This window comes from Mus pahari, chromosome X, assembly GCF_900095145.1.
Source record: "Mus pahari chromosome X, PAHARI_EIJ_v1.1, whole genome shotgun sequence".
Lineage (NCBI taxonomy): Eukaryota > Metazoa > Chordata > Mammalia > Rodentia > Muridae > Mus > Mus pahari.
This window is the reverse complement of record NC_034613.1, coordinates 118863920-118868845: the sequence shown is the minus strand read 5'-3', so window position 1 is coordinate 118868845 and position 4926 is coordinate 118863920. Positions and strand designations below refer to the sequence as shown.

The 4926-nt window shown below is 43.2% G+C and overlaps 1 protein-coding gene across 1 annotated transcript in view; it reads left to right on the top strand.

The window, feature by feature from the left end:
- The window catches only part of Nup62cl (nucleoporin 62 C-terminal like), a 58654-nt gene that overhangs the window by 791 nt on the left and 52937 nt on the right, over window positions 1–4926 (top strand). The window lies entirely within an intron of this gene.

The following is a 4926-nucleotide window of genomic DNA, read 5'->3' as shown; positions in this document are numbered from 1 at the left end:
GGTCCGGGGTCCGTTCCGTCCCGGAGCCCAGGGGAGAGCGGGTCCGGGGTCCGTCCCGGAGCCCAGGGGAGAGCGGGTCCGGGGTCCGTCCCGGAGCCCGGAAGAGAGCGGGTCCGGGGTCCGTCTGGTAGCCCCGGGGGAGAGAGCGGGTCTGTCCGGGAGTCCGGGGAGAAAGCGGGTCCGTCCGGGAGCCCGGGGAGAGCAGGTCCGGGGTCAGTCCCGGAGTCCGGGGAGAAAGCGGGTCGGTCCAGGCCCCCAGGAGAGCGGGTCCGGGATCCGTCTGGGAGCCCCGGTGGGGGGGAGCGAGTCCGTCCAGGACCCCAGCGGAAAGCCGGTCCGGTGTCCGTCCCGGAGCCTGGGGGGAAACCAGGTCGGTCCGGGAGCCCGGGGAGAGCAGGTCCGGGGTCCGTCCTGGAGCCCGGCGGTGAGGGGGGGGTGGAGAGAGTCCGTCCGGGACCCCAGTGGAAAGCCGGTCCAGGGTCCGTTCCGGATCCCGGGTGGAGGGTGGAAAGTGGGTCCGTCCGGGAGCCCGAGGAGAGCAGGTCCGGGGTCCGTCTCGGAGCCCGAGGGGAGAGCGGGTCAGTCTGGGAGGCCAAGTCGAAAGCGGGTCCATCCGGGAGCCCAGGGGTGGGGGAAAAGGGTCCGTCCAGGAGGCCGGGGTGGGGTGGTGGAGCGGAGAGCTGGTCTGTCCCAGAGGCCAGGGAAAAGCCTGTCCGTCTGTCCGGGAGCCCAGGGGAAAGCAGAGGGGATCAGCGGGTAAGATGCTCCCGCGGAGGAGGCCACCGTGCCTCCTAAGTCCCAGGAAAGTCTTTGGGCAGAGTGCCCAGCTTTGCCTGCTCCCGAGTAGGGACGCCAAGGTGTGTGTACTTTTAGTAGCTGATAGGGAAGTATCTTCATGTTAGAGGAGTTTCCCACGAATTGCTTGATTTGATTTTGTAAAGGAGAAAGGTAGGAAAAATGGTGTAAAATTAACTTGGATATCTAATACCAGCTGTAAGCTAGGAGATATAGGATAGTTTTAATAATATTCTTTTGTTACACAGGGAGTGGAATTCGATTATGAAGGTCCTGAACTACTGCCCTTGTCTCAGCTACTGTGCTTTTCATAACTTCGCCGCATATGGCAAAGGGAAAGTGATAATGAAGTTTTAGTAATTTATTATTCTGCTTGTTATTATGCAAGATAAACAAAAATATGGGAGTAGGATACTTAAATTATTGCCTTTTTAGCCAAATAAGCAATACCATAATTCCCTTTATTACTGTGGGTGATCACAGATTAAATACCTTCCATTTTAAGTGTCTAGATACTTTTACAGAGTGTTATATATATTTTGGTATCTCAGTTCGTTTCCTTGTTTGGTCTTTGTTGTGCCCCTTTCTCCATTAATTCCACATCTGTAATATTCAGCCACTGTTTTGGAAATCTTTTGATGCTGAGTCATAGAAAGAAATACATTTTAAGAACTGGGTGTAAGGGATTATGTCTGTACTTCTGAAAGCACTAGACTGAAGCAGGAGGATCACAAGTTCAAGGCCAGCCTGGACTAAGTAGCAAGCCATTTTCCTTAAAAAACAAAACAAAACCAACTTTATATTGTGTCTGTAGTTCACAGACAATATAGTTGACAAGTTTGTAAAAATCATTATTATGTGCAAGTATAATCTAGCACTTTATATTTTTAAGATATAGACCATGATTTATTAATAAATCATATTTCATTGTGAAAAACACTGCCCCTACACCACTGGGTTTCAGACTTTTGTATGCCTTTACTGAATTTATCAAATGTGCAGATTGTTCTGGAATACTCTGGAAATTGGTTCTGTGTGTTTGCAGCACAGTGGCAGATATAAAGGTATTCAGTCCCTCTTCCCACTTGGAAAAGTAAGTGCTATTTATTTTAGGGATTTAATGCGACTCTTCAAGATTTGGTTTGCCCCTGCAAGATGGAGTCCAGTGCTGAGCCTTGTTTTCCAGAAGGTTGAAGATATAGAAAATGGTGGCTCCCAGATCTGAGATAAACCTCCCAGGACTTGCAGACAGAAACTTCAAGGTTGCGAAACACTGTTACTTGAGACGCCCAGTGACTTGCCTGGATTCCTGGTGTCACTGAGTGCTTCTCAGAGACTAGGACCCTTTTGACTCACTTGACTAAGTCCAACAGTCTCCCGTAGCCTGCTTTAATAGTATAGCAGATCTAGGGGGAAGAGAAGTACAGAGTGCTTCTCTTACTTGCCTGTCCTGAGTACTGGTAGCTGAATTTGACTTCTAATTCTTTTCTAAAGTCATGAAATTTGAATGTTGTAAAAGATTGAGGAAGATACAACTGAAGGTTTCTGTGGGCTTCTAACTACAGAAACGGGATATCACTTAGAAATTTTTTTTAGAATATACGTAACCACCTTAAAACACTGGTTATATATACCAACATTCAAAGATGAAAATTTCTCCTATCCCTGTATCATAATACCATATTCTTATTCCTCACATTTAGTCATGTAACTCCAGATTTTATATAGGAGTTTGAGCCTTGTTTACAAGTTTGGTGTTTACTTGTTTGTTTAATATTGTCCTGGGGGAATTTTTTTAGTGTGTTTAACATTCTTTAAATTTTGCCTTAAAAACCTAACAATATTTTAGTCAGTGACTTGTTTTTAACTTATTTAGCCTAACCAAGCCAGCAACAGAATTTCCAGGTGTGTGTGTGTGTGTGTGTGTGTGTGTGTGTGTTACAAAGTAACAGTATAAAATCTTGATTATTTATGCAACTTGAACCCTTTCATTCTGTTGGACTTAAGAAGAAGCCAACAAGGAAGCACAGAGGTCTGGACTTGCATGGGAGTGTCTGTCCCCCTTGGACATTTGAATTTGGCCGTCTAGTTTATTATGCTCAAGCAGCAGCGATTTGCTATGGTGTCTTTTTTATAGAAGAGTTAGGTTGGATGCATTTTAAAAAACCAAATAGACATTTTCAAAATGATTTTTAAAATATATGAATCATAGGAGTCTCGAGGAGACTCAAGTGCCTTAATAACACTCACAGTGATTAGCTTTCTTTATGAATATCTTCTTCAAAAATTACATGTCTATTAATTTATAATTTAATTTTCTACCAAGTAGCCAATTAAGTTGACTACAAGAAAGGCTATAATTGATCTTAGAGCACACCTCCCTCTTCAGACCACAAACACTATATTTTTTTGTCCCTCTATATTCTAGAACATTAAGTAATCCCTCTTATAAAAATTATGATATACTTCAAACAGCAAAAATAGTCAGTGGTATCCCATCACCCAGGTACACTCACTGTAGATTTAATAGTTGCTAAAGTTTGGCTATACATTTCTTTAGATGCTTTTTCTTTTTTTGTGTTTGCTTGACACCAAGGGATCACATGTTTTCAAGGAGACCAAAAGGCCTCAGGTACCCTGAAGCTGGAGTTACAGTGAGCTTTCTAATTTGGGTGTTGGTATCCAAACTTAGGGCATCTTTATGAGCAGCACAAACTTTTAACTGTCAAGCCATCTCTCCAGTCCCAAAATGCGTTTTGGGTTTTTTTTTTTTTTTTTTTTTGGTTTTATTTTATTCTTTGAGAACTTTGTGCAGTGTATTTTGATCAAACCTATCACCCTCCAACTCCAACCGTTCTCTTTTTAAAATTAAAAACAAGCCTCAAGTTTATTTTAATTTTCTACTTATTAATGGTGTGATGATGGATAAAAGTATCTATATAATGTTAGAGATGGCTGGAGAGATGGCTTAGTGGATAAAAGAACTGGCTGCTCTTCTGCAGGATCCAGGTTCTATATCTAGCACCCACAAGATGCACAGGATTGTGCACAGGCTTTTCTAATTCTGGTTCCAGGGTATTTGACCCTCTGTTCTGGACTCCATGAGAACTACATGCATATAGTGCATAGCCAGACAATATACATAAAGTAAACAAAAAAAATTGGATGTGGTGGCACATGCGTGTTACCTCAGCACTTGGGAGGTATTAGGCATAAGAACTTTTGGCTGTCTAGTTGAAGGGTAGCCTTGGGAACATAATACTCTCTCTCTATTTTTTAAATGAGGGTGGTGTCTAGAGGGTGGCTCAGCAGGGAAGAGCACTGGCTGCTCTTGCAGAGAACCAGGGTTCGAGTGGCAGCATCTCTTGTCACAGCTCACAACTATCTGTAACTCCAGTTCCAGGGGATTAGATGCCCTCTTCTTGCCTCCACAGGGTCCAGGCACACAAGTGGTACAGATATACAGGCAGGCAAAAGCATCCATATACATACTCTTTTTTTACTTTAAGAAATTCTGTTAACCTGATCTATTTGTTTTTGTCAGATGTAAGATGATATTTTTAAAAGTTAATATTTTAATATTTTAAAAAAGCTACATGCTTTCCCATTTTCTTTTTCTTTCCCTTTCTTCCTCCCTGGTCTGTTCTTATTCTCCTACTCTCTACCTTCATTTCATTCTTTTTTTTTTTAAACTTTTTCTATATTTCCAAACTTTTGGGACCAATTTTCTAAATGTAGACATCCTCGAAGCACTCGTGCTTTAATGTGTTTTATCATTTGATTTATTTACCAGTTTTGTTAAATATTTTATTCTCTTCCCCTCTCCCCAACTCTTTCATAATTCCTCCTCTAACCTTTCATATGCTCTGCACACTTGCTTCAATCCTTTTATTCCTTTTCAGGGCACCCCTGGGTCTTCCTGCTCTGCAAAGTCTCTCTTGAGTTTCTCCCTCCTCCAAGACCCTCCCTCTTTTGAGTTTTGCCCACCTTGCCTTGATATGTACTGCCATGCTCTTTCCTTTTCTAATATTCTAACTACAGAGAGACACACACACACACACACACACACACACACACACAGAGAGAGAGAGAGAGAGAGAGAGAGAGAGAGAGAGAGAGAGAGAGAGAGAT